Below are 10,629 nucleotides of genomic sequence, written 5' to 3'. Positions count from 1 at the left end.
CAACAATGGACAGACCATCTAGGCAGAAAATCCATAAAGAAACAAGGGCCCTAAATGATACACTGGACCAGATAAGTTTGACAGATATATTTATAACTTTTCATCCTAAAGGAGCAGAATATACATTCTGAGAATGAATGGGTCAACTAGGCAATTAAAGAAGAAATTAAAAAATATATGGAAACAAATGAAAATGAAAACACAACAATCCAAACCATTTGGGATGCAGCAAAGGCAGTCCTAAGAGGAAAATACATTGCAATCCAGGCCTATCTCAAGAAACAAGAAAAATCCCCAATATAAAGTCTGACAGCACACCTAAAGGAACTAGAAGCAGAACAGCAAAAACACCCCAAACCCAGCAGAAGAAGAGAAATAATAAAAATCATAGCAGAAATAAACAATATAGAATCCCAAAAAAAACCCCAGTAGAACAGATCAATGAAACCAAGAGTTGTTTTTTTTTAATAAACAAAATTGATAAAACCCTAGCCAGACTTCTCAAAAAGGAAGGAGAGAGGACCCAAGTAGATAAAATAATGAATTAAAATGGATTTATAACAACCAATCCCTCAGAAACACAAGCTATTATCAGAGAATACTATGAAAAAATATGCCAAAAAAAAAGGACAACCTGGAACAAATGAACAATTTCCTAGACACCCACACCTACCAAAACTCAAATGGGAAGAAATAGAAAACTTGAATAGACCCATAATGAGTGAAGAAATTGAATCAGTTACCAAAAATATACCAACAAATAAGAGTCCTTGACCAGATGGCTTCCATGGGGAATTCTACCAGACATTTAAAGCAGAGATAATACCTATCCTTCTCAAGCTGTTCCAAAAAATAGAAAGGGAAGGAAAACATCCGGACATATTCTATGAATCCAGCATTACCTTGATTCCTAAATAAGACAGAGAACCCACAAAAAAGGAGAAATACAGGCCAATATTCCTGATGAACATGGATGCAAAAATTCTCAACAAGATACTAGCGAATCAAATTCAACAGCATATAAAAAGTATTATCCACCACAATCAAGTGGGATTCATTCCTGCACTGAAGGGCTGTTTCAATATTCACAAACAAATCATTGTGATACATCACATTAATAAAAGAAAGGGTAAGAACCATATGATCTTGTCCATAGATGCAGAAAAAGAATTTGAGAAAATACAACATCCTTTCTTAACAAAAAACCCTGAATAAAGTCAAGATAGAAGAAACATACCTAAACATCATGAAAGCCATATATCATCCTCAATGAGGAAAAACTGAGAGCTTTTCCCTCGAGATAAGGAACACGACAGGGATGTCCACTCTCACCACTGTTGTTTCACATAATGTTAGAAGTCCTAGCATCATTACTCAGTAAACAAAATGAAATAAAAGGCATCAAAATTGGCAAAGTAGAAGTCAAACTTTGACTTTTCACAGATAATATGATACTTACATGGAAAACTCAAAAGACTTCAACTAAAGTCTGCTAGAACTGATACATGAATTCAGCAAAGTCACAGGGTACATAATCAATGTACAGAAATCAGTTGCATTTCTATACACCAATAATGAAGCAAGAGAAATCAAGAAATTGATCCATTTACAATTGCACCAAGAGCTATAAAATACCTAGGGATAAACCTAACCAAAGATGTAAAAGATGTGTATGCTGAAAACTATATAAAGCTTATGAGGGAAATTGAAGAAGACATAAGGAAATGGAAAAACATTCCATACTCATGGATTGGAAGAATAAATATTGTTAAAATGTCAATACTACCCAAAGCAATCTACACATTTAATCCAATCCCAATCAAAACTGCACCAGGATTCTTCTCAAAGCTACAACAAACAATCCTAAAATTTGTATGGAACCACAAAGTGCTCATGTAGCCAAAGTACTATTGAAGACGAAAACCAAAGTAGGAGGACTCACAATCCCAGACTTTAGTCTCTACTACAAAGCTGTAATCATCAAGAGAGTATGTTACCAGAACAAAAACATACACATAGACTAACAGAATAGAATAGAGACCCCAGAACTGGACCCACAAATGTATGGCCAACTAATCTTTGACAAAGCAGGAAAGAGTATCCAATGGAAAAAAAAAAACAGTCTCTTTAATAAATGGTGCTGGGAGAACTGCACAGAAACATGTAGAAGAATGAAACTAGACCAGTTTCTTATACCATACACAAAAATAAACTCAGAATGGGTGAAAGACCTAACTGTGAGACAGGAAACCATCAAAACCCTAGAGGAGAAAGCAGGCAACAACCTCTTTGACCTCAGCCACAGCAATTTCTTACTTGATACATCTCCAATGGCAAGGGTATTAAAAGCAAAAATGAACTATTGGGACCTCATGAAGATAAAAACCTTCTGCACTGCAAAGGAGACAGTCAACAAAACTAAAAGGCGATGGGAATGGGACAGAGTGGAAAAGATACTTGCAAATGACATATCAGATAAAGGGCTAGTATCCAAAATCTATAAAGAACTCACCAAACTCCACACCTGAAAAACAAATAATCCAGTGAAGAAATGGGCAGAAGACATGAATAGACCGTTTTCCAAAGAATATATCCAGATGGTCAGCAGACACAGTAAAAGATGCTCAGTGATACTCGTCATGCCAATTATTTATTTATTTATTTTGAGAGAGAGAGAACAGAGCACACAAGCAGGGGAGGGGCAGAGAGACAAAGAGGGAAATAGAGTATCCCAAGTAGGTTCTGTGCTGTCAGTGCAGAACCTGATGCAGGTCTAGATCTCACAAACTGTGGGATCAGAACCTGAATCAAAATCAAGAGTCAGACGCTTAACTGACTGAGCCACCCAGGGACCCAAAGGACTCATTTTAGACTTAAAGTCACCTGCATATTGAAAGCACGTGGATGGTGGAACATTTATCATGCAAAAGGATGTCAAAAGAAAGGTAGAGACAATAGTTATATTGGACAAACTAGACTTTAAAACAAAGACTGTAACAAGACACCAATAAGGGTACTATATAATCATAAAGGGGACAATCCAAAAAGAACACTTGAAAATATTTATGTACCCAACGTGGGAAAACCCACACACATAAAACAGTTAATAACAAACATAAAGGAACTAATCGATAATAAAACAATAATAGTAGGAGACTTTAACGCCCCACTTACATCAATGGACAGAACGTCTAAACAGAAAATAAATAAGGAAACAATTACTTTGAAAGACATACTGGATCAGATGGACTTAACAGGTACATTTGAAACATTTCAACCTAAAACAACTGATTACAAATTCTTTTCAAGTGTACATGGGACATTCTCCAGAACAGATCACATATTAGGTCACAAAACAGGCCACAACAAATACAAAAAGACTGAGGTCATACCATGCACCTTTTCTGACCAGCACTATGAAACTTGAAGTGAACCACAAGAAAATTTCTGGGAAGACAACAAATACACAGAGGTTAAAGAACATACTACTGAACAACGAATGGGTCAACCATGAAATCAAAGAAAATATAAAAATATACATGGAAACAAATGAAAATGAAAACACAGTGGTTCAAAACATTTGGGATGCAGCAAAAGCGGTCCTAAGAGGGAAGTATACAGCAATACAGGCCTACCTCAGAAGCAAGAAAAATCTCAAACACACAATCCAACCTTATACCTAAAGGAGCTAGAAAAAGAGCAGCAAACAAACCTCAAAGCCAGATTAAGAAAAGAAATAATAAAGATTATTGTACAAAAAAATGATATAGAAACTATAAAAGAGAATAGAACAGATCAAAGAAATCAGGAGCTGGTTCTTTGAAAATAATTTAAAAAATGTATAAAACTCTAGCAAAACTTATTTTAAAGAAAAGGATCCAAGTAAATAAAATCACAAATGAGAGGCAAGAAATAATAACAAACGCTATAGAAATACAAAAAAAATTAAGTGAATATTATGAAAAACTCTATGCCAACAAATTGGACAACTGGGAAGAAATAAATTCCTAGAAACATAAACTAACAAAACTGAAAAAGGAAGAAGTAGAACACTTAAAATTTTTTAATGTTTATTTATTTTTGAGAGACAGAGAGAGACAGAGCATAAGTGGGGGACAGAGAGAGGGAGACACAGAATCCAAAGTAGGCTCCAGGCTCTGAGCTGTCAGCACAGAGCCTGATGCAGGGCTTGAACCCACAAATTGTGAGATCGTGACTTGTGCTGAAGCCAGATACTCACTGGCCTGAGCCACCCAGGCACCCCAGAAATAGAAAATTTGAACAGACCAATATCCACCAAAGAAATTGAATCAGTAATCAAAAAATCTCCCAGCAAACAAAAGTCCAGGGCCAGATGGCTTCACAGGCAAATTCTACCAAACATTTAAATTTTTTTTAACGTTTATTCATCTTTGAGACAGAGAGAGACAGAGCATGAATGGGGGAAGGTCAGAGAGAGAGGGATACACAGAATCTGAAACAGGCTCCAGGCTCTGAGGTGTCAGCACAGAGCCTGATGCGGCGCTCGAACTCACGGACCGCGAGATCATGACCTGAGCTGAAGTTGGACGCCCAACCGACTGAGCCACCCAGGCGCCCCTCTACCAAACATTTAAAGAACAGTTAATAACTATACTTCACAAACTATTCCAAAAAAATAGAAAAGGAAAGAATACTTCAAAATCCATTCTATATGGCCAGTTTACCCTGATATCAAAATTGGATAAAGGCACCATAAAAAAGAGAACTGCAGACTAATATCTCTGATGAACATATATGCAAAAATCCTCAACCAAATGCCAGCAAGTGAAATACAACAATACATTAAAAAAAATTATACACCTTGATCAAGTGGGATTTATTCTTGGGATGCAATGGTGGGTCATTATTTGTAAATCAATCAATGTGATACATCACATTAATAAAAGAAATGCTAAGAACCACATGATCATTTCAATAGATGAAGAAAAAGCATTTGACAATGTACAACATTCATTCATGACAAAAACCTTCAAGAGAGTAGGTTTGGAGGGAACATAAGTCAACATAATAAAGGCCATATATGAAAAACCTACAGCTAATATTATCCTAAATTGGGGAAAAACTGGGAGCTTTTCCTTGACAGTCAAGAAGAAGACAGGAATGTCCATTCTCACCACTGTTATTTAATATAGTATCATCCACAACAATCAGACAACAAAAAGAAAATCATCCAAATTGGCAAGAAAGAAGTAAAAATTTTATTATTTCAGATGATATGATACTATGTAGAAAAAGCAAAGGACTACACACACACACACACACACACACACACACAAACTGCTGGAACTGATACAGAAAATCGGTGAAGTCACAGGATATAAAATCAACATAAAGAAATCTGTTGCATTTATATACACCAATAATGAAGCAACACAAAGAGAAACCAAGTAATCAATCCCCTTTAAAACTGCACCAAAACCCACAATATACCTAGGAATAAACCTAATCAAAGAGGTGAAAGATCTGTATTGTGAAAACAATAGGATACTTATGAAAGAAATTGAAGATGACACATAGAAATGGAAAAAAAACCATTTCATGCTCATGGATTGGAAGACAAATATTCTTAAAATGTCTCTACTACCCAAAGCAATCTACACATTTAATGTAATCTCTATCAAAATACCACCAGCCTTTTTTCACAGAGCTAAAACAAACAATCCTAAAACTTATGGAAATGCAAAAGATCCCAAAGAGCCAAAGCAACCTTGAAAAAAAAAAAAGCAAAGCTGGAGGCATCACAATTCCAGACTTCAAATTATATTACAAAGCTGTAGGAATCAAACCAGTATGTTACTGGCACATAAATAGACACATAGATCAACAGAACAGAATAGAAAACCTAGAAATGAACTCACAACTATAAGGTCAATTAATTTTCAACAAACCAGGAAAGAATATCCAATGGGAAAAAGAATGTCTCTTCAACAAATGGTGTTGGGAACACTGGATACCAATATGCAAAAGAATGAAACCAGACCACTTTCTTACAAGAAACACAAAAATAAACTCAAATAAGTTAAACACCTAAATGTGAGACAAGAATCTATTAAGGTCTCAGAGAAGAACACAGGCAGTAACCTTTTTGACATAGGCTGTAGCAACTTATTTTTAGATATGTCTCCTGAGGTAAGGGAATCAAAAACAAAAATGATCTATTTGGATTTCATCAAAATAAAATGCTTCTGCACAGCACAGGAAACAATCACCAAAATGTAAAGGCAACCTATTGAATGGATAAAGATATTTGCAAATGACATATCTGATAAAGGGTTAGTATCCAAAATACATAAAGAACTTACAAAACTCAACACCCACAAAATGAATGATCTAATTAAAAATGGACAGAATACATGAATAGACATTTTTTCAAAGAAGACATCCAGATGGTCATCAGACACATGAAAAGATGCTCAACATTACTCTCATCAGAGAAATACAAAAAACAAAAACAGAAACAAAAAACCTACAATGAGATTTCACCTCATACCTCTCAGAATTGCTAAAATCAACAATCGAAAAACCAACAGAAGTTGGCGAAGATTTAGTGAAAGGGAAATACTCTTGCACTGATGGTAGGAATGTAAACTGGTGCAGCCACTGTGGAAAACAGTATGGAGGCTCCTCACAAAGTTCAAAATAGAACTACCCTACAATCCAGCAATTGCACTACTAGGTATTTACCCAAAGAATACAAAAATATTGATTCAAAGGGATACCTACATGCCAATGTTTAAGGCAGCCTTACATACAATAGGCAAATCCTGGAAACAGCCCAAGTTTCCACTGATAGATGAATGGATAAAGAAGATGTGGTGTATATATATATAATGGAATATTAGCCATAAAAAAGAATGAAATCTTGTGGGAGATGCAGGAGAGAAGCATCAAAGGAAAAGACTTCAAAAGGGAAGGGCTGGAGGAGGTGTAAGGCCTTAGGACATGTTTCCACAGCTGAACATGGCTGTGGCTCATAAGGAATGTCTAGAGCCATTAATATTGTCCAGGGCCAGATGTTCCTTCACACCTGACCTATCCTAGTGATATACAAACCAATTAACTCGAAATTCAACCTTGAAAAGCTAAACCATTAGATTGATTAACACACTTGCTTAGCTGATTTTATGCACGTAGTCTTTAGCAATTTTCCTAATAAAAAGAAGCTTCATTCTGGAGTTGGGGCCTCATTCTGACTCGAGTAAGACCTTCACTTAACTGCATTTTGTTTGTGGACTCATCCTTTGTGACTCGGGCCATACTTCCTGCAATAAAATCTTGCTGTTTGCATGGACGTGAATGGAGCTAGAGTATTATACTAAGTGAAATAAGTTGGTTAAAGAAAAACAATTACCATATGATTTCATTCATATGTGGAATTTAAGAAACAAAACAAAGGAGTAGAGAAAAAAATAGAGAGGCAAACCAAGAAACAGACTCTTAACTACCGAGAACAAACTGATAGGTACTAAAAGGGAGCTGAGTGGGGAGTATGGGTGAAAGAGTTGATGGGGATGAAGGAGTCCACTTGTTGGGATGAGCACTGGGTGCTGTATGAAGTGCTAAATCACTATATTGTACACCTGAAACCAATATTACATTGTATGTTAATGAACTGGAATTCAAATAAGAACTTAAGAAAAATAAACAAAATAGCCATGTATTCCAGATCTGTATCCTCAGCTAAGCAGAGGCAGGAAAAGCAAAGTGATGATTTTCCCTTAATTGGAAATTTGCTGCTGATATTTGGAAAGAAACTTCAAATTCTCGAGTGTGCTCATTTCCAATCAGAGTAAAGTGGTGAGGTAATTTTTTTGTGTTAGATATTTTCCAAGTGTTTTACAATAAGCATGTATCTTTAATAAAATAAAATACAGCAAATATAAAAATATTGTCATCCTTATTGATATATGCCTCAAAAGTACTTGAAGTTTTTATTTCAGAAAATACCCCATATGTTAGTTCTGTTCTAGTATTGCTCCTGCCTTAAACTCCAACCCTCCCACCTACCCCAACCCCCCAATCTACCCAATCTTTTGCCTTTTCTTTTTATTTCTTTTTGTTTGCATTCTACCAGAGTAGAAACAAAAGGCCTGTGAAATCAAAAGAGACAGGAAAAAATGTTAGCTCTGAAATATACGGAGATTCCAACAAATTTAAATTCCATTTGTTATAGATTAAAGTCATACAAATACCTTTCTCAATTATGAGTATTCATTCAGATGAAACAATGCTGGGATCAGAATTTAGAATACAGGATTTTACTTAGCATCTTCAGAAAAGGCGATTTTATGAGTTGGGAGTCTTTTTAATGCATAAACATATCCATATTTTTAGATCTATTTGTCATGGGTTTATACATTATATTAAATTAAAAACATTTTGGTAGAGCAGATAATGCATGCACAGTTTGAACTCTTAGAATTTGGCAGGTCTTGGCTTATACAATTCACTACCTAGACCAGGTTTGTAATAAAATAGTATGTTAAGACTAATAATAACATTTTTAGAAATTTTCTTATAATATCTGGAAATGAAAAAAACCCTCAAATTCAAAGAATATGTATACTTTTATTAAATATAAACAAACACAATATTTACCAGATTTTGGGTTCCTAAACTGCACAACACTGCCACCTTCTGGCAAGAACTGATTACTGAAGGTTTTGAAATATTGCTGAAATATTAAACAAACAAACAAACAAACAAAACTATTTTTTCCCTGATGGTATTACAGCTACAGTGTGAAGATGTTTGCATGGCTGATGTAAGCAGTCTCATTCTATATTTCTAAGATTGGACAATTTGTGTTAATAAGTAACTGAGCAAAGATATGTATTTTTGGTATGTTTTTTTAAAATCAAAATTGCATACTATTCTTTTTTTTAAGTTTACTTATTTTGAGAGAGAGAGCGCAAGCAGGGGAGGGACAGAGAGAGAGGGAGAGAGAGAGAATCCCAAACAGGCTCCAATGTGTCAGCATGAGCCAGATGCAGGGCTCAAACTCACAAATCATAAGGTCATGACCTGAGCCAAAACCACGAGTCGAATGTTTGAGTCACCCAGGCGCCCCCAAATTGCATAATATTCAAACCCAACATTCTTTAAAAAAAACCTAAATGGCTTTCAAGTGATGTAAAGTTTTATAAGTCAAAATACAAAAGAAACTTAATTTTAGATCTAGGTCACTAAAATATAATTTCTAATTTTATGGCTTTAAGGCATCAACCAGAAACCTAACACATGCCTCCTCTAAAAAAGCAAAAACAAATGTCACCCATCCCCATAATAAATCATAGAAATGGTTCGAGTTTGTAAAGCAAACAGCAAAATTCCTTCACCACTTTCATGGCATTTCAGAAAAAAACAAAATGGTACCTAGGTTTTCCTAATTTTGTCTGAACTTTTTATTGTGTGACTTAAGTCAGGTTACCTAACTTCTCTGAATCTCAGTTTTTCTTCCTGAAAAATGGTCATAATAATATCATCTACCTCACTGGATTGTTGTGAGGATTAAATGAATTAATACAAGTAAATTATTCCTTAAAACGATGCCTGACACCACAGGAAGCATTCGTAAAATTTTAGCCCTCATTATTATTACAAATGGGTTTAGATCAAATGTACCTACATCTAATGTGTGTTAGGTTTAGCATAATTCTGTGATGTGACTTGATTTGCCTGTCATAATATGAAAATGGGCTCTCTAGGTTACATTTATAGCCAGTTTAGGCCAAACGGTGATTGTGCCCCATAGTTCTATTTGAATTGTTCTGTCAATGGGATGGCCTTTGGTCTCTGTCTTCATTCTCTCATTTACTAGACTTGGTAAAACTAGTTAACTTAAATTCCACTTTCTTATTAATAAAGTGGGGAACAATAGTATATATCTCACAAACTTGCTTTGATGATGAAATGAAGTAATGTATATAAGGCCCTTAACATAGTGTGAGACTTAGAATAGACTCAAGTAATTCATATAAGGCCCTTAACATAGTGTGAGACTTAGAATAGCCTCAACCAAGGTTCTCTGGTATATTTAGAAAATAAAAGTCACTCCATCTATAACAATTTTAGTATCACTTACATAATATACATTGTTGTGGAAGTGAGCTAACAAATAAAATGATGGGAGAGCGTTTCTGTGAGGGAGGATGGGGTTAAAGGAAAATATACCTCATTTAACAGATATGTGAAAGTGTGTGGTAAGAGACAGCATAGTGTGATGGTAAAATGTCTGAAAATAGAGTTGGATAGACCTGTGCCTGAATTCAGGCTCTTCTCCAACTGTTGAGACCTTGGTTAGTTTGCTAAATCTTTTTAACTATTTTCCTCAGAACTGGGGATAAGATTGCTATGGGATTCAATGAGAAAATGTAAAGTGCTTCCCACTGAGCCTAGGTCATAAAAGAAGTCAATAAATAGTAACCACAGTCGTTTTAATTATTTAAAAAAATTTTTAATGTTTATTCATTTTTGAGAGAGAGAGGGAGAGAGAGACAGAGTGTGAACGGGGGAGGGGCATAAAGAGAGAGAGGGAGACACAGAATCTGAAGCAGGCTCCAGGCTCTGAGGTGTCAGCACAGAGCC

This window comes from Prionailurus viverrinus, chromosome X, assembly GCF_022837055.1.
Source record: "Prionailurus viverrinus isolate Anna chromosome X, UM_Priviv_1.0, whole genome shotgun sequence".
In the NCBI taxonomy this organism is placed as follows: Eukaryota; Metazoa; Chordata; class Mammalia; order Carnivora; family Felidae; genus Prionailurus; species Prionailurus viverrinus.
Note: the sequence above shows the minus strand (reverse complement) of the source record.